Here is a 27,481-nt window from a genome sequence, read left to right as displayed (position 1 = left end):
TACTCCATAACTCTGCCACCTTCTCCATAATAGCAAATACTTAGTAATCCTTTATTCTGTGTCAGGTTTGGGCTCAGTGCTTTCTGTGCTCTGCTCTTTTTATGCCCCCCCCCCCAACCCTCCTCTGGGAGAAGTGTTATTTCCTTCCCTGACTCCAGAGCATCACCTGTGCTTTACAGTCCACTTTCCCTATCATACCAGCTGATTTTTACATCAGCTTCCCCTCCTCCCTTGGGGTCTTCTTCATTTCTCTATCTCCAGAGCATCTCCTAGTGGGCCTCACACGTGGTAAGATAAATGACTGATAGGTGAACGCATGGATAAATGGCTATACAGATATGTCCTGTTAAATTTGAAATCTTGTCACATTTATAATACCGACATATAGATTCTCTGCCATGTAAAGCAGACTATCTATTTCCGTTTTTCTAGATGCCAAAAAAGGATTGAGAAATATTATAGTATCCAGAGGCTTCTATAAAAGTATTCAGCTAAAAATGTAGGTTTTTATCTTGAGTCTATGTTTCAGTGTCTTAATTCAATTCCCAGTGACCTAAGGAAAGCAGCATTATTCTAGAAGTATTCTATTGGAAACATTTCCTAGGAACAGTTTATTTGGTTGATCTTTCAAATACTTTGTCACATGTAATAATATCTGAAGTAAGTGTTAAAATGGCTTTACAGTTTCTGTGCAGGGTGATCTGTTGACTGGTGTAATCTGTCTGTAGCTTTTTCACAGGGAATGTATAACCCTATTATGTCTGTACAGAGAAAGCTACATAATCACATTTTGGCTTGGACTTTAAAATGGACTTTGTCCTTTCCCTTCATCCCGGGACCATGGGATAGCTCTTTGGTACATGGAAAAGATATCCAAGCGTAAAAGAAAATAGCAGGAGGCTCATCCTTTCTTATTCAGAGTGTGAGGCATCCAGAGGTTTTTGTTTTTGTTTCTGTTTTTTTCCCCGATGTTGGTTCTTTTGAATAACGAATGCACATTTATTTATTCATCCATACTGCAAAAATGCAAATACATCACAATGGTTGCATTAAAAATTTTTCCGACTCCTCATTCTCCACTGCCAATTTCTTTCCCCATAGGTAAAGATGTTTTTTACTAGTATTTTAACTTGGGTATGGATAATTAACACAGGTGCAAACATCAAAAACTATGAAAAGGTGGAGTCTCCCGCCCACTTCCCGTTACTCCAAAGCAGGTGATCATTGCCATTAGTTTGTTTGCCTTTCCAGAATGAACAGACAGTTTTATAACATTTAGAAAAGAACCCTTTCCTTCAGGGTTCACACTCCAAACTAAATGTTTCTGACATAAAATTCAGTAGACAACATAATTAACATTTGTTGTCATTCCCCCCCACACACAGACCTTTCCGAGGTGTCTTTAGAACAAGAGAAAGAAAATGCACGCAAGTGATTCTCATTAAAATCTGAGTCAACTAAATAAACGTCTGCCTCAGAAGAAGGTAGCTTGTTGTTTAGATTTGCTGACATACTAGGGAGGTAGAAGAGGAATCCTGCAAAATTTGGAAAGCTTTTTCCTAAGTACAAATAGAAAAATGCCTAGCATTTTAGATCTGGCCCCCTGGTTGTACTGAGCAAAAGTCATATGTTGGCTTCAGATCCTTCATTGCTTATAAATCCGAACCGCAAACATTTCTGTGTGATGCAATTGTCCCAGGCAAAGGCCAATAGTTTTCCAGGAAATGTCCTCAGTATTGTATGTGTTCAAAAAATGTGTTCTCAGCATTTTCCTAAGAGAAAATCGCACTATTTCTCCACGTGAGAAATGCACTTGCCAGGGTGGACATTTCAGTCACCCCATTAAACGCACACTTGCAAATCTATCAGAGGGGAGTTTAAACGTTAGTATCAGTTAGATAGTGGGTCCGAGGCTCAACATGACTGGCAACTTTCATTTTCAGGCTTGCTTGTTCTTATTATTTTACTTTGCCTCTGTTTTCCCTTCATATTTGTGTGGAAATAAAAAATAAATTGTCAAATAAATATAGCACTCAAGCCAACAATATGTACACGATACGAACTGTACAGATTTTTCTCGAAACAATACCTTCTGCTTAATCGTGACCTGAAAATCTCAGACTGCTCTGAAGGCTTCAGAAAAAAACATTTTCTTCCTATTTTAAATCTCATTAACTTGCTATTTTATCCTCCCAGTGCCCATATAATGGAAGTAGAGAGAACAGAGCCTTACTGCCCGTCTATGCATGAGAAAGCTGAGGTCACAGAAATAGCCTAAGTGCTCAGGGACACACCAGAGATAAAATCTAGAAAAGATCTCTGGTCTCCCCTATCATTATTCACTCTGCTGAGAATACTGTGTTCGTGGCATTCTTTCTCTTGCCTTTGACCAAGCAGCTCCCCTGCCTACAATATCACACTGTTCATTTTGTCAATTGGAAACCAATGAGCAGAGACGATGCGCGCTTCCCCACATGACCTGGAACCAAACACAGGAGCTAAAAATAGCACATGCAATTGCCAGGTCCTAATTCCTCACTCAGCTCCTTTAACCTCACATTTGGGGTCCTGGTATTAGAAGACATTAGAAGTCCATGTGTCTTCTGGAGTGATGGCTTCTCTTCTGCTATGGAGCTTATTGCTACCACTAGACAAGCCAGGGCACTGGCTTTGCCATTGACAAAGGGTGAGAGGGAAGGATCCTGGGCCTCCAACTTTGGAAGGCAAAATGCAGAACTACAGGATAATTCAGGGCAAGGTGGCGTTTGTCTGGAAAAAAACAAATAGGTCAGGGAAAACTAGTTTGAGGCCTTGGAAAACTCTCTCAATTTCCAGTTTACTTTGCTTATGTACATATCCCCCTAAAAATGTCCAGTTTCACAGTGACTAAATGTCAGTACTTGTCCAGGTAAGGAGGTTACATTGAACTAAATCCCTTGGAAATCTAACCTCTTCCCACCCCCAGGCATCTTGAAGCTGCAAACCCATTAAAGTCAAACAGATTGAAAGAAAATCCTAGTCGTTGAAAGAACATTTCCATCAGAGAACAGTTCCCTTGAGCCGTGAATTTTTCATTTTATCTGTTTTTAACTTTAAGGCACGGTTAGCCTCCAGAGGCCTTCACGGGTTGCTCACCAGTGATTTTCCCAGACATGAGAAGTTCTTTAATTGAGAAGGGACAGAGAAGGAAAAAGTAGGAAAAGAGAGAACAAGATTGTAAAATTAATTAGAACAAAAATGGATGCCATTTCCTATACAAATTCGTTGACTATTACATAGAATAAAAACTAAATTTTGCTAGTTATAATAAACTACTTTTATTATAGAAGGAAGTTTTTCTAATTGTAAGAAAATTTGAAATTACATGCAAACAGAAAAGAAAAATCCACAATCACATCACTAGAACTATTATATAATATATTGAACTTCTACCATATTTTCTTCCAGCTATTTTTCTCTAATATGTGTATCTACGCATAGTCATATAAAACACATCATTTGGTAAACTACTTCTATCACCTAACTATATAGCATATATGTTTCATGGGAATAAATATTTATCTACATAATTAATTTTAGTGGCTACATAACATTTAATTGTCTGAATATACCTGTTTATTTAAGCAACATTATTATTGGTACCAATTTCTCAATATGATGAACAGTTCTAGAATAAATAGCCTTATACAAATGTCCTCACATACCTGTTTAATTATTCCCTTAATAAAAATTCCTGGAAGCAAAGTTTCTGGGTCAAAGAAATGCACATTTTTGGACTATTGACTCATTCAGACCATTTAAAAATAGCAAGCAAAGAAGGTTGGAATACTCTCTTTAAAATCAACCTGAGTGAAAGAACATTATAGTAGAGGAATAAATGAAAAACCATATCAGAAAATATGAAGTATTTTTAAAAAATAATTGTAGCTAGCAACATTTAAAACTCTACCTTTAGTTCTTAATCTTGGTGGTTTAGGTGTGAGAAGAGAAAGGAAATGTGGAAGGGATGAAGGGTTAGACAACACAAATCTATATAAATAAATCAAGGAAAAGAGAAACACACAGAGGCAGAAGCCCTACAACCTGCTTTAGTCCTTCAATCTGCTCTCCTCTATTCCCCTTGGCTTTTAGGCAAAAAGTCTGGAATTTCTAAATGGACTCAGCCTTAAGTGTCCAGGCCCAAAACTAATGAACAAACACACAGCCACCCACCAACATTCCCAGTAAAGGACACAGGTTAGGCAACTCCAACCATCTCACAGTGACACTTGCCAGGATAGGGACCTTCCTTCACTTAGTCTCAAACTTTTTGGCGTAATTTTATTGGTTGACCTTTCTATTTCACTTTCTTCTCTTTTTTTTATATTGATTTGTTTATTTAAGAGACATAGAGTGCAAGAGGGGAGAGGGGGAGAAGGAGAGAGAACCTTCAAGCAGACTCCCCACTGAGCGCAGAGGCCCATGCAAGGTTCAGTCTCATCACCCTAAGATCATGACCTGAGCCAAAACCAAGAGCTGGACCCCTAACCAACTGAACCACCCAAGTGCCCCTCTATTTCATTTTCAAAGATGCAGGAGAAAGGAAAATATTTTCTTACGTTTCTTAGAGTTATCAGAAGTAGTTTCAAAACTGTGTGATAAATTATGATTATTTTTAAAAGAAATATTGCTTAGAATTCTAAGAAATGGAAGTCTGCAGAAAATCCCTGGTAAGTGAGACCCAAATGTCATTTGAATACTCCAGAATAATAAATACCTTGCATGTTGGTCTTCAAGTTTGGTTAACTTTTGAATAACCATTTCTCTATTGCTTCAGCCTTAATGTTTTTCACCATAAGTAAAAAAAATTGAATACAGGGCCAAACAACTTAGCTGTTTTCCACTTTTAGTATGATACCTGTGACACCTTGACATTTACTGGACAAATATGTACTTGGAATCTTTAACTTACATTCTTCACAATGCTATAAGAAAAAAAAAATAAACTGGATCATGGAAGAGAGCAACTTTTGATGAAGGGATAGGGAGCAGCACTGGGCACAGCTGGTGAGAAAGAAGCCAGCCAGCAGAGGAAGAGCATTCCAGGCAGAGGACACAGGTTAGGCAACTCCAGACAATAATACCAAAGTGGGTATGGATCATTTGCCAATATGGACTCTGGAAATAAGAAGAAATGATCTCTACTCAATGTGGAGCCATATTTAGCCTTGTTTTAGTCCTTTTGGACTGCTATAACATAATACATAGACTAGGTGGCTTATAAACAACTAAAATTCAGGTCTCAAGTTCTGGAGGCTAGGAAGTCCAAGATCAGGGCACCGGTGGATTTGGTGTCTGAGACCAGCCACCTCCTAATTCATAAGTGGCCATCTTCTCACTGAGTCTTCACATGACGGCAGAGGTGAGGGAGCAATCTGGGATGCTAGATTTCAACATATGAATTCAGGGAGGGGGAGTGGGTGGACAAAAACATTCACTCTATAGTAAGGTCTTTATAACTTAGATGAGCAGGCATGAACAAATCTCTGGCCAAGTAAAAACTATTTGATTAATTTATCTCTGTTTTTAACATATCACACTCAAATTAGCAATCAATCCATTAACAACTATCATTTTATTGTAAACATATAGGTTGTTCCCTGAACAAGCATACATCTGCTTGAAAAAAGAAAATGAATACTGGAAGAATTTAAATGCATTGAAATGTTCAATGTACAGCATTAATGGAAAGTTCAGTGGGAGTTCATGATCATTTCAGAGAAAAGGGAGTGGTCTACAGTTGGAGGTAGGGCTGCATCCATTTCATCAGTAAATGGTTGCTACATTGATACTTAGGTTAGGTACTGAGAAAGACAGAGACACTGGATATCTAAAATATGCCTTTGTCCAGGAATGGCTCATTGTCTAATGGAGAGAAACTGAAAATGAAATAAATAATTACCATCCAATGTTATAATATAGATATGTACAATTGCTAAGACGACAGAAGGTACTTATGGGAGCGAAGAGGAAGACTGACCCCACATCAGAGGAAATGAGAAGAAATGACATTGAGCTAAGGCTTACAGGTCTTGTAGGTGGGGAGACAGGAAAAATGGCTGAAGGAGAGTGGAGGGGGGCGTCCAGGCTTCCAGTTGTGGAATGAGTAAGCCATGGGGATGAAAGATACAGCAGAGGGCATATAGTCAATGATATTGTGATAGCGTTGTATGATGACAGATGGTAGCTACACTTGAGACGAGCATAATATAATGTATAGACGGGTGCCTAGAGGGCTCGGTTGGAAGAGCATGTGACTCTTGATCTCAGGATTGGCTGTAGAGATTACTGAAATAAATAAATAAACCTTAAAATACGTGTATGTAAGGTATAGATTTCCTGATACTATGCTGTATACCTGAAAGTAATGTAACATTGTGTGTCAACTATACTTCAAAAAAATGGTATAACTACTGCCCCCAAAACAAAGAATGAACCAGGTCCTATTTAGGGTTTGGGGTCTAAGTGCTAATGTTTAAAGTGAACCTTTTAGGGGCACCTGGCTGGTTCAGTCAGTAGAGCATGCAGCTCTTGATCTTGAGCCCCACATTCAGTATAGAGATTACTTACAAATAAAATCCTGGGATCCCTGGATGGCTCAGCGGTTTCGTGCCTGCCTTTGGCCCATGGCATAGTCCTGGGGTCTTGGGATCGAGTCCCGCATCGGGCTCCCTGCACGGAGCCTGCTTCTCCCTCTGCCTATGTCTCTGCCCCTCTGTGTGTGTGTGTGTGTCTCATGAATAAAGAAATAAAATCTTTAAAAAATAAAATAAAATCCTACAGGCACCAGGGTGGCTCAGTAGGTTAAGTGTCTGCCTTTGGTTCAAGTTGTGATCCCAGGGTTTTGGGATCAAGCCCTGCATTGGGCTCCCTGCTCAGCAGGAAGTCTGCTTCTCCCTCTCTCTCAGCCCTTCTTCTCTGCTTGCGGTCTCTCTATCACTCTCTCTCTCTCTCAAATAAATAACTAAAAATATTAAAAATAATAAAAAATTTAAAAATCCTAAATGAATAAAAATAAAGTGGACCCTTTAAATCACCCATAAGGTACAGTATCTACATATATAGTATCTAAATATCCAGTGTCTAGTAAGCCCCACACAGCCAGATTTTCCTCTACTTTAGAACAGATTGTTACTTCTTCTTTGAGGACCAGATGAAGAGTTGGCTTGTGTTTATTGGCTCTGTTGTATGAAAAACACTTATCTTTAAACACTGGGATTACACCCTCTGTGGTGAGATACTCACACTAACATATGAGAGGCACAGGGGATCCGAGCAGACTGAAGAAACAGTAGATTCAAGTCTCTCATCTCCTGCTCATTCAGAAGCACAAAGTCATCAAGTAGAATGGGCAAGTAGAATTGTCCCACTTCTCTGTATCTCTTTGTAGAGTGTACAGTTGAATTCTCAAAAATTAAACTCACCTCTTATGTAGCTGCTCATCCTGTGAAGAAAAGGGAGAAGGGTGCTATAGACAGGGGCACAAGATGAGGAAGGCCAGGCAATGGGAGAGGATCTTGGCATGCTCAGAGAAAACTAAGCCATCCAGGATGTTTAATTATTGGATAGGGTGCAAAGAGTTTGGCAAACCATGATTGGACAGCTTGTCACATCATAGAAGACTTTGGATTCGACGGTGTAGGCAATGAAGAGCTGTCTGATTTTTAAATTTTTAAATCAGGAGGTGACAAGATGGGCTTTATTTTTGGAAAGACCATTTTCATAGGATGCTAAGGATGAGGTCAGCACATTTTTTCTGTAAAGGGCCGGATCATAAATATTTTAGGCTTTGTGGGTCATATGTCATACATCGTGTGTCTCTGTCACAAATACTTACATCTGCCTGTAGCATGAAAGCAGCCAGAGACAATGTGTAAACAAACGGGCATGGTTGTTTTCCAATAACATTTTATTTACAGAAACAAGCTGTGGGCCAGGTTTGGCCTGAGGAATCAAGTTTGTTGACCCCTGGGTTAGAAGACAGTGAGGTTACTAGTGGAGTGAGAATAAGTAAACTAGGTGATCAGCCAGGTCAGTGGGTTTCAAAGTATCATCCCTGGAACAGCACTGATGTCACCTGGGAGCTCTGGGGGTGGGTCCCAGCGACCTGGGGTTGAACAAGCCTTCCAGGTGATTCCAATGCTCGCTAGAGTTTGAGAACCACCAACCTAGGACAGGTGATGGAGAAAGCACTTCCTCATTTGGGAGGTGGCAGTAGGAAAGAATAGGACAGGACAGTTTTATGATGTTCTAGCAAGATCAGATCTCACTTTCTAATATACTGTTGTACAGTAGGCAGGACTTGGGTGGTTTTTTGGTTGAAAAGTTGGGGAGATGGAAAACAGTAGTTAAATTATCTTCATTTGTTCTGTCTACTTCTTGATCTTGGTGCCTAGAACAATGCAAGGTATAAAGTGCTCACAAAGTATGTTTTGGAATGGATCAATGAATGATTATTTCAAGGTCTACAGTTTAGGTGACTAAATAGATGAGAAATGGCATTCACTGAGTGAGAACAGTTTTTATTATTTTTGAACAGTTACAAAGAAAGAGGATAAAGGGACATTTATTGAGTGCCAGCTTTGCCTACTATGGGCCAGGCAGTTTGCTACTATATTATCTCATTTGTTCTTCCAAACAGTATTTAAACAGCTACTATCATCACCATTTTCCAAATGAAAACAATTGAGGTTCTGACAGATAAATAACGTGGTGCAAGTCTAATGCAGACAGTGAGTGATAACGAAACCCAGGCTCATGCCACCTTGCAGAACAGAGTTCTGTTTTGAATTTCGTCCAGACTTCAGAATAGGAAAGCTCTAACGATAAAATACCATGGAACTTTACTGCTTACAAAGCAGTTTCATTGCTTATTTCTTTTGAAGGAAATCTCTTCATGTAGTAGAAAAAGCATAAAGTTCTAGCTTCAAGCTTTGTTACTCTTGCTGGCCAGGAGGTAGCCAAGTGCTCATCCTTAAAGTGGAGGCAATGATAATAACGAACGGGGCTGCTATGTGAGTCAAAGGAGATATGTGAAGCACCTGGTGTGAGATGAGAGCTCAATAAATGGTGGATATTATTATTTTATGATCCTTAATACAGCTCAATGTCAAAACTCCCTCTGTAAGGCTGATGATGAGCCACTCTGGCCCCCCAAGAAGTCACCTGAGAGAAGTTTTCTCAGTTTAAATGTTACAGGCACCTCTTAATGAGTTTCACTGTTTTGCTTAAAGAACTTATCTCCTTGTTCAGTGTGTGTTGACATTGAAACAGGTTTTAAATTTGGTGAGGCCCATTGCATTTCATGTCTTTACCACCGGTGGCCACCATTGTAAGCCCACTGCAGGGCTTCAACACTCCTCTCATACCAGGGTTCCTTCTTTGGACACTTTTGTTTACTTATTTTTCCAATCTGCGGCTTCTACAGTTTTCTTGCATTCATTCCCCTACTTGTCAAGTCAAACAACGGCTGGGTTTGGGGATCAGAGGGAGAGAAAGTTGCTCTTGAAAGAAATGCCTCCTTGTTTCAAAGGAATTCACTCATGGTTACGAAGGCAAAAGAGAAACAGTCTAAAGAAAGCTGGATTTGCTAAAGAAGCAAAACTGATCACCAATCTCTGTTTCACTTACATTTGTGTGTGTGTGTGTGTGTGTGTGTACTTAGAAAAGCCTAGTGGAGATAGTAGCTCTCCTCCTTTCAAACCTGAAAATGTCCCTGAAAGACAAGTTCTGAACGACACTAGTGCCTTTATCCCAGAGAGGTTGGTTTGTGACATTGTGTTTACCAGCTTTTGGAAAAGACCCCTCTTGCTTTTTACTGTGTTTTAGGTGATTTTAGAAAACAAGACTACTGCTTTGCAACATGCTAGGTAAACAGCAGTTTCCATTTCAAGGCAAAATCATACTTGACCATCTTCCCTCCTTGATTCCACTAGATTAGGAAACAAGCAGAGATAAACACAGCTTTAGTGGAGTTGGTTGTACACGAAGGACAGGAATAACTGGGCCTTTTAAGATAAATGGAGCTGACAAAGAGTGCATTCTGCAAAAAAGAAACACAGCTATAGGAGAGTTATTCTGATCACTGCTATCTGCAAATGATAGTTGAATAATTTTGATGCAAGGGTCTTTTTCTCAAGATTTGAAATAAAATCTTTCCCCCTGCCGCCCCCCATCCCAGCATTTAACTAAGCTTTTAGTCATCGGATAAAAATCATGTTGTCAGAAATGACAGAACTAATTTGTGACTTTTTTCCCAAATCAATTTTGATGTAATACAAGATTAAATGAATAGTTTCCCTTTTCTCCCCTACATGAATTAGAACAAATTGTACTGTTCACTGTGTCCTGTCACACAGACTGGCTTGGCAGAAACCTCAGTATTTTATTGCAAGATTTGAAGAATAATTATTAGAGATCCATTTTCCCTCAACATTTATGGGATTCATATAAGATAATGGAGGATTTCTCATCGCAGGATGAGAACATCTAAGGTAATGATGTTTGAGATGACTCTAAGGTCTAGTCTAGAACCCTTAGACCTTCTCAGAGTCCTCCTATTTTTACTTCGAATTTATTAACTGGGGTGATAAGATTCAAAGCCTCCCAGTTAATGTCCCTTCCCCTCAGTGGTATATGGAGAGGGGGAAATCATGCAAGCAATCCTTCTGGTGATTTGTACTCACAGCAATTCACACGTACAGCCCTCTGCCAATTACACCCATGTTGTAACTTCTGACACTCACACAGGCAGTTTCTCACATGAACATATGTTGTTTCTCCCCTTTTGAGGAAATGAATCCCAACCTCTTGCACACTAGCAGGCCATGATTAGTTCTAATCCTGAGGTTTTATGACAGAAAAATTGACTGTAAGAAAACTAGGGAACTGACCATAAGAACACTGAGTTCGTTTCCTCTCTTCCAAAATGGCAACAAATCACTGCCCCAAACTTTCCTTCAGTATGCTGGTCAAAATGTCCTCAAGGAAATCATCTTGAGATCCATAAAACTAATAAGTCTGCTCCTTAGAGTTGTTTTGCTTCGGTATAATATTTGGCAGGAAAATGTGGTCAAAGAGAGTGCATCATATTAAATGGATTTTATGTTTATTGACTACTTGTAGCACCACTTAATTGATTTATGCGTGCTTTAGAAAGCTTTATGCTCTGAAACATAAAATATATCATTTATAGTTTATTAAGTCCTGCATTTGGTAAAAGTTGGCATAAGGCCCTACCTAGGTCAGGAACTTTACCCTTTGCTTACAGCACTGTTTCGATGAGAAAATAATATTTGATGCACTTTATTTCCACTTATAGTAAGTTTCCTGGTAATATAATCCACATGTAAAGGCTGCCAGCACTCCCCAAGTGCTGCCCACTGTCATATCCCTACTGTGTTTGAAGGTTTTTCTGTGTTCTTTTGTGACTATTAATTGAAATAACAAATGAGAGAAAATAGTAAAAAAAATAAAGTATGTCTTAGGACCTCAGGTTTTATTCTACTGGTTTTTAGAACTGGCAGGAGTAGGGATGATTGGATGGTTCAGTGGCTGTCTGTCTTTGCCTCAGGGCATGATCCCAGGTCCTGGGATCAAGTCTCGCATTGGGCTCCCCACAGGGAGCCTGCTTCTCCCTCTGCCTATGTCTCTGCCTCTCTCTCTGCGTCTTTCATGAATAAATAAATAAAATCTTAAAAAACAAACAAAAACAAAAAAGAACTGGTGAGAGTGGCCTAAGACCAAATAGAAAGATTACTATACTAACACTAGGATTTTGAAAACTATCTTATGATAACTATATCTGTATCTGTATAGCATATAAATGAAAAAAATAATCAGATACTAGTTAAGCCTTGATATAATTACTGCATGGGTGAAGTGGATTGGTGCCAATATTAGGAACTCAAATCTGGACTTATGCCACCAACGTGCCACATTAAGGGGTACCCATGAGTCCTGAACCCATTGTCCTATCCCATTCCTGGTACCTCATTCCATCCTTCTGCCTGCCAATTTTCTCTCCTTGGTGCTCCCTCCAGAAAAAGCTTGGCAGGTCTTGCTCTTCCTGCTTCCTCCAAACCACTAGGGCAATCTACTGAACTCAGCCCCATCCTGTAGGCAAGAACCAACAAATCAGTAATATGAGAACTAAAAACCAGCACTTCTGTTTGAAGATACAGGGAAAATTGGAGGCAGAGGTGATGCACCATATTGGAATTTCTTTGAATCGTCACATCCAGTGTCACTTCTCTTTCAAGATATGTCAAGGGCGATAAGCACGAAATGCTATGTTTTGATTGCATTGTAGGTGCCAGCCAACATTCAGTTAATATCACTAATGGAAGGGAACACTGCCTAAGAGTAATGTAAAGTGGTGGCCGATGTAAACGTCACTTAGATTTGGCTTTGAGATGTGCTTCTGTTAAGACACACTTACATATGGGCTGATCTGATTTCAAAATTCAAACAAAATTAAGTGGAGGCATAAGTCAAGAGAATTGGAAAACTGACTCGCTTCCTTATCCCATGTCTAGTCCCGAACCCTCTGCCTTCCAGTGCTGCCTGACAGACCGCTGTGTTCCCCTGTTACCCGTGGATGTAACTCACCAGCCCCATTTCCTGCCCCAGTTCCATCTTTCTTGACTCAGAGGCCTTTGTTTTTTTTTTAAGATTTTATTTATTTATTCATGAGAGACACACAGAGAGAGGCAGAGACATAGACAGAGGGAGAAGCAGGCTCCCTGTGGGGAGCCTGATGTGAGACTCGATTCCAGGACCCCGGGATCATGACCTGAGCCAAAGGCAGATGCTCAACGACTGAGACACCCAGGCGTCCCATCAGAGACCTTTGTTTTGTGTTTTGTTTGGGATCGAGTCAAAGTGCTTCCTTTGCTGACAGGTAAATTTGATGTGAAAGTCATTGCAAATACAGAAAACTCAAAGGTCAAAGTAAATTATTGTTAGGAACAGTTGAAGTGCTGTAAAAATTAAAAGCAAGACTTGCTGCAGGTGATCACTCTGGACTGACAGTGCATAGGATCCGTTTGTGCACCCTGCAAATTATTGGGCAGGAGTGGAGCAGTTCACTTTGTGGATTACAGTAAAGTGTCTAGTGCTAGTGCTTCAGTCTAGCCTGCTTTCTCACCAGCTTTCTCTAAGGCAGCTCACAGTGTTGTGACAGAGCCAGACAGACCAGTAGTCTTCAGTTTCCAGTAGTCATGTCACTTAGGAGCTATGGAAGTTTGAGTGTTTGATTAACCTTCCTGAGCCTCACACCTCTTTAAGCAAGAGAGTGACCAATCCTATGTGTAAAGGGCACGTTATCTGATGCATCTCCTTTTATCATTCTGCATGAATTTACATTGCAACATAATATTCTGATTATTTTTTTAGCACTAAGATTTGTATTTATAAGAGCAAATAGTATTGTTCTGTTGGATTTGGGGAGTAGATAAAAGCTTCTTGACTGAACATAGGTATTTTCCTCCATTCTTCTTGCTTAACTGTGTGTAGGTTTGAATTGCTTTCTAGAGTAGCTTCCTGACATAGACAACTTTTTTTTTTTTAAGATTTTATTTATTCATTCATGAGAGACACAGACAGAGGCAGAAACACAGGCAGAGGGAGAAGCAGGCTCCATGCAAGGAGCCCAAAATGGGACTCGATCCCGGGTCTCCAGGATCTGGCCCTGGGCTGAAGGCAGCGCTAAACCGCTGAGCCACCTGGGCTGCCCAGCAACTTTTTAAAAAAGATTTTATTTATTTATTCATGAGAGAGAGGCAGAGACATAGGCAGAGAGAGAAGCAGGCTCCCTGTGGGGAGCCCAATGCGGGACTTGATCCCAGGACTCCGGGATCATGACCTGAGCTGAAAGCTCAACCACTGGGCCACCCAGGTGCCCACAACATTGATGACTTTAGCAATATTGCTCCTTGTAAACCTAAAGGATGCATTTATCTGGGAAGTTATTTAGGTTATAGCTACACATGGAAAATGTTTTGATAGTGTTGGCCCAATTGATGCTGAATCATTGTCAGTGGAGTGAATTTAACGGGCCTGCAGTGATGGTCCTCATCCTTGAAGACTGGGCCCTCTATGAAGCTTTCCTTGATAGCCTGATTGGAAGCTATCTCTTTTTCCTCTGATGTCCTTTTCTGTTTCACTTATACCATTCTTATGTTAGTACTAAATTCAACTTTTTTTTTAATGTTACTTTTTTAACCTTTCTACTAGATTATAAGATCTTTGGGAGCATGAAACACATCTTATAATCGTATAAACAATGATCCAGTGAGGGAGTCAGACAAAGCTTCAGATCAACCCTAAGCTTCTCTCTGGAAGCTTCTCTGGAAGGTCCAATCCAGTCCAAGCCTGCACAGCCCTCAATTCCTATAATATCTATTCCAACTGGGCAATTTAGCCTTTAACTATATACTTTTGCATTAGTCTGTAATTATTTTACATTTTAAAAGCCACAAATAGATTATAAATGTCTTGAGAGCAGGGACTATAAATGAGATAAATAAGAATATGTGGGAGGTGCCTGGCTGGCCCAGTCAATAGAGCATGCAACTCTTGGTCTCAGGTCATGAGTTCAAGCTCCACATTGATGGTAGAGTTTACTTAATAATAATATTGATAAAGAATATCTGTGAAAACTATAAAAAAGTGTGATAGAAATTGAAAGGTATTGTGTTTTTGCTTTTTCTTAGTGCTCTCCACACGATTTGATACTTGGAAAGATTTCAGCATGTACTTGTTATGGAACTAACCACAAGTACTCATACAAGGGGAAATTTCTGCTCAGGTGGCTGGGCCTTTCAGATCAACTTTTGTCTTTTTTATTTTTCAATAATGTGAGAAGAGAATGCTCTTAACAACATAGGAAATGACCATGGCATCAGAATATTCAATGATTTGTGAGGTGAGCCAAGATGAGAAAGAAAACTGTCACTAATAACACACAGAGTGGGTATGCAAGTCCCATTCCCCAGATGGCATGTGAGGATGGCACATCTAACCCCAATCATGCTTTAAGCCAACAGGACCTATGTCTTGGTTATTTGGCAGAAATTACCACCACAACTGAAAAAACAAATCAGGTTATTAATCAATTGGTGATGATCTGACTCAACCATCTCTTCATATCATATAGACTCCTTCAGGTCTACTGTCCAGGAAACATATTGCTGAAATGATGCCTCCAAGAAACATGATAATTTTGCAAACTCAAAAGTATGTAATAGGGGGATCCCTGGGTGGCTCAGCGGTTTAACGCCTGCCTTCAGCCCAGGGCGTGATCCTGGAGTCCCAGGATCGAGTCCCACATCAAACTCCTTGCATGGAGCCTGCTTCTCCCTCTGCCTGTGTCTCTGCTTGTGTCTCTGCTTCTCTCTCTGTGTGTGTGTGTGTGTGTGTGTGTATCTCATGAATAAATAAAATCTTAAAAAAAAAAGAAGTATGTAATAGAATGATGTAAATCTAGAGAACCAAGGTCTAAAGTCAACCCTAAGTCATTTCTTAGGGTGAAAAGATATTTAATGAGCATATACTAAGAGACCAGTTTAGGTGCCAGGATACGTCAAGGCATAAGACAAAATTCCTTCTCGTGAAGATTAAATGGTGGTAGTGAGAGAGATAACAAACTATAAAGTGAAGTGTAGCTAATATAAATTCAGATACTGAAGAGGACCACAGAGAAAAATAAAGCAGGTTAAGGGTTTTGAGGATGACAAGGGGCCAGCAGCCTAATTTAGAGAACACAGCACACAAAGGTCTCTCTGAGGAGGCAACATTCAACAGATCTAATATATATGACTCTACAATGCAAGCCGCTTCCATGAGGACAATACAGTGAGACACAAGCTGGCTTCATATAGAAGAGGAGCAGTGAGAAGCCTGTGTGGGTGGTGAAAGAGACAAAGAGTGAGAAGCAGGATCTAGATTATGCAGGGGGTTATGTCGTCTGAATATCCTGGAAAGCTTTTGGGGCTTTGGGGCAGAAAAGTAACATGATCCAGGTTACATTTTTAAAAGATCATTCTGGCTTTGGTGGAAGGAAGAGATCCTACAGGACACAAGATTGGAAAGACGGAGGGGTAGCCTGGGTGGCCCAGTGGTTTAGTGCTGTCTCCAGCCCAGGGCATGATCCTGGAGACCCGGGATCGAGTCCCACATCGGGCTCCCTGCATGGAGTCTGCTTCTTTCTCTGCCTGTGTCTCTCTCTCTCTCATGAATAAATAAAATCTTTAAAAAAAAAAAAAAAGATTGGAAAGACGGAGACCCAGCCAGACTATTTCTCTAGTTCCGACAAGTGATGACAATAGCTTAAGCTAAGGTGGAAGTCATAGAAATGGTGAGAAGTGGTCAGATTCAGAACATATTTTGAAGGTAGTGCCACAGGACTTGCTGGTGGATTGGATGAGGGATGTGAGAGAAATAGAGGAGTCTGATCTTTCTCATCAGTGGCAGATATCAGACAATAGTCACTAAAATTCAGCTGCCTAGGGATATGTGCACTCGGATACATGCTTACACCAGTAATATGGTATAAAAGTTGAAGTCTGTCAAACAACTACTTAACCTTAAAGCAACTGATTAGCGACTGAATTTAATAATCAAGTGCCAAATAAATGCTTGAACTGAAACTACAATTTCTTTCAATAATTTTTGTATGTATGGCCACATGTCTATCTTTTTGCTTATTTATATATACAACCTACATATCCAGGTAGAAATCTACATCTGAAGGACACTAGATCAAAACTCTAAGGGTACTGTTTTTACAGCCCAGCACCATAGTACTTTGGATGAAAAGAAGATACCATCTAGAGACTCTCAACTATCTAGCTAAGGAACTATAATTTCTCATTTTTATCCAAAGATTTGCTGTCATATGAAACATAGCAATCATGTGAAGATATCCCAGAATAGCAGTGGCATATCACCTCATTAGTGACTGCTTTACTTAGACCTGTTCAGATCCCAGAAAAGCCCCTAGAATGTAAAATCATAAGTAAATTGCAAGTGGGCAAGAATACCAAACATATGACACTCAATACTTCTGAAGAAAATATTCATGATAGCAAAACACACATAGACCCAGATCTAAAACTGAAAATGAGGCAATTACTCTCCTTGTAAGAAACAAAGAATCAGTCCTCAAGTGTGGGGTGGTTTAAGTTTTTTTTTTTTAATCAAAACAAGGGAGGGTGATGCCTGGGTGACTCAGTTGGTTAAGCTTTTGGCTCTTGATTTCAGCTCAGGTCATGATCTCATGGGTTGTGAGATCGAGTCTGGCATTGGTCTCTGTGCTCAGTGAGAATCTGCCTGAGATACTCTCTCTCTCAATCTCTCTCTCTCAAAAAAAAAAAAATTCTCTCTCAAATAAATAAATCTTAAAAAAAAAAAAAAAACAGGGCACTTGGCTGGCTCAGTCAGTAGAGTATGCAACTCTTGGTCTTGAGGTTGTGAGTTCGAGCCACATGTTGGGTGTAAAGATTACTTAAAAAAAATAAAATCTTTAAAAAAAAAAACCTATCCACCTGGCTTATTAACGCATTTCCTTCAGATAAATCAAGTTACTCAACAGCAACAATATTTGATATTTATGATGTCAAAGAACCTTTACAAATTATTGCACAAAACAAACTAACATGGGAATGTCTCATTTTTTTTTTTTATGGATGAAGAACCTGGACAAAGCCCCAGCAAATGTCCTGCCTATGGCAACTGAGCAAATTGACAACAGAGCCAGGAGAACATAGAGGACAAGTTGAACAACGTTGTGTAGGTGAGATGCAAGATATGAACTTAGTTCCCATTACTAATTGTCTCATGCATTGAATTATTAGTACATAGCTCTTTTTGGCTAACTTGGATAGGTTCTCTTTTTTCCCCCATTTCAGCAACTAGAAGTAGAAATGTTTTTACACTAATAGACATGTAGTAGATATAATCATAGTAACACCAACAAAGAGAACACCAGATAGGTTGCAAATGAAAGACAACCACACTTGACAATGTCAAGAAGTAGAAAAATATATTAAGGCTATATTATCAAAGATAAGTATAAATATGCTTTCAAATACATAATTTGGTGTGACACAATTGTGGATAACACTGAACTTCGTTGAATGTTTATAAATGACGCCTTCAGGAATAAAAAATTAGCATACATGTGGAACTATGTAATACAGAAGGAAGACCATGACCCAAGGAACATGATAATTAGGAAATCATAAAAATATCTTTTGGAAAAAAACCTTAATATATTTTAAGGAGGACTGTTGTCAGGGATATTGGCATGTTAACATCACTTTTAAATATTCAGAGCAATCTGTTAATAAAATTAGCAGCCAGAATGAACTTTCTTAATTAGAGCAAAAAGACAAAACAAACCCCCAAATAGGGTACAAATCCTCAAAACCAAGATTGGGATGAAGCAACAACTTTATGCAAAGCTCTTGGGGTGAATAGTCAAATCAGCTGAGAAATGATTAAAAATGTAGTTAGCCAACTTTTACCAAAATAAATTAAGGGTTCCTAAGATGTGTATATTCTTTGTGCCACTGATTCATTATGAAACAACGCAAAAGTTACCCATGTACACATGAGCTACACGCTGAAAAACTTTTGACCTAAAGCATGTAATAAATGCTCTGCCTCTCTTCTGCCAAAAAGGTCCAGTCAGTTCAGAGAGAGTTTGACTACATAATGCCAGACATCTGTGTGAAAGCTGCAAATTTTGGTCAAGGATTTTAATGTTTTGTCGATATGATGCCAAACATCTGGGTACTTGAAAATATCTAGATAATTGACAGACTTTTTACTTTTCGTCCAGATGTTTGGCATCAGGATTAAATACCAGCTTACTATTTAAGTTCATTTGTGATGTGAAAGTGCTCCCAGTATCCGCTTAATAGAAAAAAAAAAAAAAGAGGTTTAAAGCCATGTACACAATGTGATCCCAGTTTTGAAAACAAAAATTGTGTATATGCCCATCGAAAGGAATTCAGAGGGAAACATACTGAAATGTTTAAAGTGAGTATTCATTTTCATTCTCTGGATGGCGGAATTATAGCTGATCTCTATTTTACTTACAGTTTCTAAAAACTTTTTCTAATGTTCCTCCGTAAAACAGGTGCTGCTTTTATAACCAGAAAACATTTTAATTGTATGATTAGGCAAGATCAGTTCATGTGGAAGCTAAGAACGTTTAATTTATTGCTTGGCACCATGTGTGTACAATTGTAGCTATGAACCTTCTAACAGGTTATGCTGGTTTTAGAAAAGCAAGTCAAAAGTAAGGTAACAAAAATATGAAAGCTCTGCGAATCTAATGACTACTAGGTGTACATGGCTGGAAACAATGGGCCTGACTGGCGGTTTCCTTTTTTTCTCACTGAGTAGATTAGAATTTTTTTCTTGGTTAAGTTTTATCTTTTTTTAAAAAAAATTTTATTTATTTATTCATGAGAGACACACAGAGAGAGGGGCAGAGACATAGGCAGAGGGAGAAGCAGGCTCCATGCAGGGAACCTGACGTGGGACTCGATCCCGGGACTCCAGGATCATTCCTGGGCGGAAGGCAGGCACCAAACCACTGAGCCACCCAGGCTGCCCTTATCTATTTATTTTAAAGAGAGAGCAAGCACACGCTGTGGGGAGGTGCAGAAGGCAAGGGAGAAGCAGACTCCCCACTGAGCAGGGAGCCCGAACACAGGGCTTGATCCCAGGACCCTGGATAATGACCTGAGCCAAAGGCAGATGTTTAAATCACTGAATCACCCAGGTGCCCCTTGACTGGAACTTCTGATTCTGCATACATCCCTGTCTATGCCTGCCCACACATATGCATGCAAGCTCAGATCACCTGATGCTATGCTATTCCCAAAAAGATCCAGTGCTCGCCAGAGCACTGAGAAGCCTGCTCCCAACAATGCCTATTCTTTTCTTTTCTTTTTTTTTTTTAAAGATTTTATTTATTTATTCATGAGAGACACAGAGAGAGAGGCAGAGACACAGGCAGAGGATGAAGCAGGCTCCTTTCGGGAGCCTGATGTGGGACTCGATCCCAGGACCCCAAGACCACAACCTGAGCCAAAGGCAGATGCTTAACCACTGAGCCACCCAGGTGCCCCTGAGATTGCTTTCTAAAAGTAACAAAAAGAACAAAGAAGTCTGTTGGGTGCAACAGCCTTTGTAGAGAGCAAAGCAAGCATAATTCATGGATGAATCCCATATACTCTTCAGTTGTTGCTTATCTAAGAAGCTGTTCAAAAAACAACACTTAAAGTAGAAAAAGCAAAAAACTTTACTCTTTATTTTAAAGGTTGACACCCGATTGAACTAATCTGAAAAAAAAACACCAGGTAAAAAGATCTAAAATAAAATGGCTCCCTCCCTCTGAGCAAATCTATACAACTTAAGAATCATTCCTTGGGAAAGTTATTGCCCCTCCTATTCCCTATCCAACAGGAGAGAAGATAGAATTAAAATAATCATTTCTAGGCAGCGAGCCCTATGGTTATATGCAACCTGCTTAACTCCATTCTTCACAGCCAGGCCCAAGAAATGCTTCCACATTGTAAGGAAGATCACAAAACACATGCATCACTGGTTCTGAAAACACCCTTAACTGTTGACACTTCTAGGTTTAAAAAGAAAAATTATTTACTTCCTCAAGGCATGTAAAATGTGAAGAAAAGCAAGAAGTGAATCTTTAAATACTTTGTCTCTTCTATGCATCTCAGGTTCTTTTCATGAACCAGGGCTTAGGGTCATAAAGTTACTAGTATGCAGGCTCATTATTGTTGTATGTATGTGGTATTTATGTTTTCAAAGCATTTTGCCATCATTAACTTCATGTCAGCTAACAGGATATTGGCCTTGATGGAAAAATGATCTAATCCAGTATGGAAAATTCTATTCCTAAAAACCACACCTGAAACAGGAAAACTTCTCCTTTCTTTGTGCCAGAACATTTTCAGCATGGAAGGCTCACAAAGTATGTCCCTAAAATCTTTGCAAAGTGAGGTCGGCCAGGGAATTTTGTCTTTTGGAACGTTTCTGTTGTTATTGTTTAGGGGGGGTGGAGAGTTGGGCTGTTTGTTATTGGCAGGGATGCTGGCATTTTTGGTAAATATTGTTTTGTCGTGGATTGGTTTGTTTTTTTCAGAAAGGAAAAGAAAAAAGCATGCTTCATTGAAGTAATTGTCAAGCTAAAAATTGGAGCCTGCAGACATTCCAAGATAATTTAGCTGATGGTCTAGAAGTACCTTTGAGATAGAACAAAAGGTTTTTAAGGGGGAGGGGGTGGGCGGATCAAGGACACTAAGGACAGTTTCCCCAGAGAAAGGTCAAACAACCAAACAGTCCGTTATAAGGAAAGTTTCCAGTCAAGTTTTGATGAAGGGAGCAGCTCTGTTCTTTGCACAATTGCTAGTTTTGCAACCTGTCACTCACTCTCTTCTCAAGAACAGTTCAGAGCTGCTGAGCTGTCATGAACATGACTTGATTCCTATGAATTGACTGTGTTCCAAAACCTCATTATTGGAAAACTTTTCCATTTGATGCTAAATATAGGGGATTATATAAACACAATGTATTATAGGTCAAATCCTGTTACCGCAAATGCTAAGAGGCTATCCAATTTGGAGTTAGGAAGGAAGACTCTATTAGAATTTTACAGTACACATCAAATCTGATTACAATTATATGAAACAAAACTATTTTCAAACCCTCGTCAATGGGCAACATATTTCAATTGTCAGTGGAAAATCCTTAAGAGTTGTTCAAAATGTGAGTTACTTTAAATGAAACACGAACTATTCTCAATCTTTTTTATCCCATGGTGATCTCACCCTCCTAAACTCATAGTACTTGTTCCTAAACCACTCATTTAGAATTTCATCATCTATTACTTGGTGACATGCTCATGCGTTATTTAAAGCATAACATCATTTGGCATTTTCTGTGTATTTCATCTGTCTCTCCAACTGGGACATAATGTATCGGAGGCCAAATACCCAGGTTTATTTCTGTGTGCTCTTTATATGGCTAAGTCCAGAGAAAGTCCTTGAAATGAAAGTCCAGGGAGAAGAGACTAGAAGGAAGAGGCAGGACAATGGTGTGGCCAACTAAGGCAGGAGAAATGCCCATCTAAGAGGGCCTTATGGAGATTTCAGGGCATTTTGTTTAATAAACAAAACACAACACATGAGTTAAAATAAAGGAGAGGAGTAGATTCCATATAGCTTTCTACTTACAGACAGGCTATAAACTTGGAGTTCTCAAATGCATTTCCCCTGAATAGGAATGTGAGTTCGTCTTTTCAGCTCTAGAAGCGGGTTAACACACATTCTATCAGTTCTCTTTGTGCAGAATGGACTAGTTTCATGTCCACATGTGAAGGAGGGAGGCAACTCCTCTTCTGGATGTCTCTGCAGGAGCAGCGTGTAGGACCTTCCTTGCTGTGTACCTGCCACTGACTCTGGCTCCGGGCTCATCAGAATGTGCCATAAAACCCAAGCGCTAGTGGGGTCTTGATAAAAAAATTTTAACAGTAGTACTTTGGCCCTCCTTAGCCTTGAAGTTTATGCTCCTAGCCCTCTGCTGAATTAACTTGAGGCTAAAAAACCTCTGGTTTTGCTTCTCTATCTGAAAGTTCTAAGTTAAAAGCTTGTTAGGTAGGAGACCTTCTGTACTAAGGAATATTAACTCTTACTCTTCAAGAGAACCTTTAAAATTTCAGTCTGACCTTGATCCTGAACAATAACAGATTGAAAATACAAAACCAAACCTTTGTACCTGTAATGCTCATTGTCTATGTCCTAGAGAATTGGATCTTTGAAAAAGACCTTCATTCTAGTCTTCAGCTCCCAGGTCTTCGCAATCTTGGTAATCTTTACTTTCTCCCATTTACTCCCTAGCAATTGCCCTATGAGGAGGGTGATTGTATAATTAATTGCCCAAACCAGGACATATTGGGATTTTGTTTTGTTACAGTTTTTTTGGCAATTTTTAAAATTGAAATGTAATTCACGCAACATGAAATTCACCATTTTATTTTTTTAAAGATTTTATTTATTTATTCATGAGAGAGAGAGAGAGAGAGGCAGAGACATAGGCAGAGGAAGAAGCAGGCTCCATGCCAGGGGCCCGATGCAGGACTCAATCCCAGGACCCCAGGATCAGGACCCGAGCTGAAGGCAGACGCTCAACTGCTGAGCCACCCAGAGCCCTGAAATTCACCATTTTAAACTGTATGGTTCTGTGGTTCTTACTATATTCAGGCTTGTGCAACCATCACCTCTGTCTCATTCCAAAACATTTTCATCTCCCCTAAAGGGCACCCCATACACGGTCAGCAGTCACTCCTCATTCCTCTCTCCCCCAACCCAACCAGCCACTCATCTGTCTCTTTGGAATTGCCTATTCTGGACATTTCATCTGAATAGAATCACATAAAAAAAATGAATAGAATCACATAATATTTGGCCTTTTGACTTCAATCACTTACCATAATATTTTTAAGATTCATCCCTGTGAGAGCATGAATTAGTACTTCCCTTTTCGTGACTGAATACTCTTGCACTATATAGCTGTACACATTTGTTTATCTACTCATTAGTTGATGGGCATTTGGTTTGTTTCTGCCTTTCAGTTATTCTGAATAATGCCACTACCGACATCCACATACAAGTTTTTGTATGTGGGTATCTGTTTACATTTTTCTTGATTATTTAACAAGGAATGGAATTACTGGCTCATATGAGAATTCATATTTACTTTTTGAGGAACTAGTACACTGTTTTTCACAGTGGCAGCACCATTCTACATTGCCACTAGCAATTTTTTTATAAGATTTTATTTATTTATTTATTCATGAGAAACACACAGAGAGAGGCAGAGACATAAGCAGAGGGAGAAGCAGGCTCCCTGTGGGGAGCCTCATGCGGACTCCATCCCAGGACCATCGAGATCATGACCTGAGCCAAATGCAGATGCTCAACCACTGAGCCACCCAGGTGTCCCTGCCACCAGCAATTTATGAAGGTACCAATTTCTCTTCACCACACTTAATTTCTTTCTTTCTTTCTTTTGGATAATAAGCATCTTTGTGGATGTGACATAGTTTCTCATTGTAGTTTTTTTTATTCGTATTTCCCTAATGATTAGTGGTGTTGAGCATATTTTCATGTGCTTATTGACTATTTGTATATCTTCTTTTTTTTTTTTTTATGATAGTCACACAGAGAGAGAGAGAGAGAGAGGCAGAGACACAGGCAGAGGGAGAAGCAGGCTCCATGCACCGGGAGCCCGATGTGGGATTCGATCCTGGGTCTCCTGGATCACGCCCCGGGCCAAAGGCAGGCGCCAAACCGCTGCGCCACCCAGGGATCCCTGTATATCTTCTTTGAAGAGAAGTCTATCCAAGTCCTTTGCCCATTTTTAAATTGAGTTATTTGTCTTTTTGCTGTTGAATTGTAAGAGTTCTTTATGTATTGCAGATACTAGCCCCTTACCTTGTATATGAATTACAAATATTTTCTTCATTTATAAGTGTATTTGTTATACTTTTATAATTTGTAATACATTTATAATTTGTAATACATTTATAAATGAAAGGAGAGAGCTATTAATACTTATTCAGATAATACAGGCATACTCTGACACTGTTCTAGGCACAACAGGGTATGATCAAGCCACCTGCTGAGGATCTTGATCAAGCAGGTTGAAGAATAAATGATACGTTAATTTTAATGGGACAATTTACCTATCCAAATAATCAAATGTAATAAATCAAACTAAGTACCCTCCCTGAACTACCTGTAGTGCTACTGTGGAAAGGAATTTAAAGAAATATTTGAATATTCATAAGCCTTTAAGCAATTTAAGGTCAAGATGAAAGTACAGAAGAAACATACACATGAACAAATAACTAATAAAGTAAGGATTAGCTAATAAGGAAGAAATTAGTATTGGAGCACTCAGAGAACTTTCAGCCTTGAAGAATAGGGACCACTAAGATCAAGAGAAATTATATTTTTTAAAGAATTTACCAAGGGGACATAATAAATGTATAAGACATGTGTTGTTAGAGAGTTGGTATGCATGTTGCAACCTCATATATGCTTCTATGGTAAGAGAAAAAATTGAATATAGGGTATATGTTTCACACAATGGTTCTGGTCTCCCTTTTCCAGCTTCTAATCACCAAGGACTCTAAAAATGACAGACATACACATTATTCTACAGTCCTGCTTAGGATTCTATTAAAAGGCTATTGTTTTGGGATTTTTTAAAGATTTTATTTATTCATTTGAGAGAGAGAGAGAGCCAGAGCAACAGGAGTGGGGAGGAATGGGGGAAAAGCAGAGGGAGAGGAGAAACAGATTCCCTGCTGAGCAGGGGCCCCATGGACCCTGGGTTCCTGACCCGAGCTGAAGGCAGATGCTGAACCGACTGAGCCACCCAGGCACCCCTAAGAGGCTACTCTCAAAGAAACATAGCAGTTGTTCAGAGTATTTCGACTTAATGTTGTTGCTACTCATCGAATGTCATACTGCCTCCACTGGAAATTAGCCCTGGCTTTGTACTTGCCTAACAGCACTTAAGGCTCTCATTGTTACTCATGAACATAGCCCCTTTCTAATAAGAGAGTAAACTCTGTGAGGACAGGTGCTTTCTTATGTTCTTGTCTGCAGCTATACCAGGGTCTTCCTTCCACCCATCCACACCCCCTATCCACACTGCTTCCCCTTGCTCTCACCTCCTAGTGGCTGTCCTCTTGGGGTTTTTGTCAACCAGCTCCATGCTCTCCAGATTCTGCTGTGTTAGTCGGTGGGGAGCCCTGGGTGGAGACTGGAGGGAGGAAAGACAGTGAGATCGGGATATAGGCTCTCCTGGCTCCTTTCCTATGAGGTCCTTTGCTCCTTGCAAACCTCTCTGGCTGGGCTCCTTCACCCTCCTTTGGCTTTGGTTGCAGAACCTAGGGGGAATAATCACTCTGCTGATGTTAGCCTTAGGTTCCTGCACAATCCCTCTCTACCCAAACCTTCACAGTTAAACACTCTTATAAATAAATTCCCTTGGATTATCCTAATTTGAATGTGCTATCTGTTTAACCGTAGGACCCCAACGGATAAAATCCATCATAGTATCTGATACTTTAGTAGGTGCTTAACAAATATTTGTTGCATAATTAACAAATGAAAAAATGTATAAATGAATAAATAGGGAGTACCTGCTTCCATCTTATTTCCCCTGCCAGTTACTTGGGTAGAGGTGAGATTTTTTTTAGGGTTATTTATTTATTTATTTATTTATTTGAGAGAGAGCAAGTGAGCATGAGCTGGGGGGAGGGATAGAAGCAGAGGGAGAAGCAGACTCCTTGCTGAGCAGGGAGCCCAACTGGGGCTCTATCTCGGGACCCAGAGATCACGACCTGGGCTGAAGGCAGACACTTAACCAACTGAGCCACCTACGTGCCTCTAGAGGTGAGATTTTTTTATAATGGCGATAGCCTTGATAAATTCTCAGGTTGTGCTTAATGTATAAATTAATTTATTTGGGAAATCTATTTTTAATTTTAAAATATCAAGTAATATATCTCATTGTATGACAAATCTGCTTTATTGTATCACCACAGTAATTAAGTATATTGTTTTCTGTATGTCTAGCAAAAGCATGTAGAGGTGGAAACAAGGGACATTTTTATTTTTTTAATTTTATTTTTTCTAAGTTATACAATGTAAATGCTGTGCGTGTGTATGTGTATGACATTGTAAATTTAGTATCAAAGGAAAAAGAGAAAAGGATATTTTTTCTTTTTTCTCTCATTTCAAAAACTTCCTATACCTTTTCTTGCAATTTTTTTCTTCATCATTATTCCGATTTCTGTCTTTGCCAGTTATTAGCTGAGTGCTTCTGATCACAGGGCAGAACAACAACAACAAAAAACCCTGGAGTGTAGTACAATAAATTTTAACTTTAGTCTTCTTACCTCTTTCAATTTTGCCTTCACTTTGTTCACTCTGATTTTCTGTTCTATTTTGATTGTTTATGGGTGTGTATGCATGTGTGTGTGTGTGTGCGCGCGCGCAGCATAGACATGCTAAAGAAAGAGGAGTTTTTTACCTTCAAGCATGCTTATCCAAAGACATTCTTTAAAAAAAAAAAAAAAAAAGACTATTTATTTGAGAGGGGAGGGGGGAAGAGAGAGAGAGAGAGAAAGAGAGAGAATCTCAAACAGGCTCTGTACTGAGCATAGGGCCAGACGCAGGGCTCCAATCCATGACCCCGAGATCACGACTTGAGCTGAAACCAAGAATCTGACTGAGCCACCCAAATATCTAAAAAGACGTTCTTTTTAGACTACCAGCTTTCTCACAGAAGCAAGATATTCATACTTACCTGCCCTACACAGACCAGTAAA

General features: G+C 39.5%; 1 long non-coding RNA gene across 1 annotated transcript; it reads right to left on the bottom strand.

Moving 5' to 3' along the window:
* Nucleotides 1-4,885: 4,885 nt before the first annotated feature.
* On the bottom strand, nucleotides 4,886-26,162 carry LOC125753974 (uncharacterized). The gene is made up of 3 exons (XR_007407014.1): nucleotides 25,817-26,162; nucleotides 7,285-7,483; nucleotides 4,886-5,157 (listed from the first exon to the last, which is right to left on the bottom strand). It is a non-coding gene; the product is annotated as an uncharacterized LOC125753974 (long non-coding RNA).
* Between the last annotated feature and the right edge of the window lie 1,319 nt (nucleotides 26,163-27,481).

Source organism: Canis lupus, chromosome 29, assembly GCF_003254725.2.
Source record: "Canis lupus dingo isolate Sandy chromosome 29, ASM325472v2, whole genome shotgun sequence".
Classification (NCBI taxonomy): Eukaryota; Metazoa; Chordata; class Mammalia; order Carnivora; family Canidae; genus Canis; species Canis lupus.
Note: the sequence above shows the minus strand (reverse complement) of the source record. Positions and strands in the feature narration are given on the sequence as shown.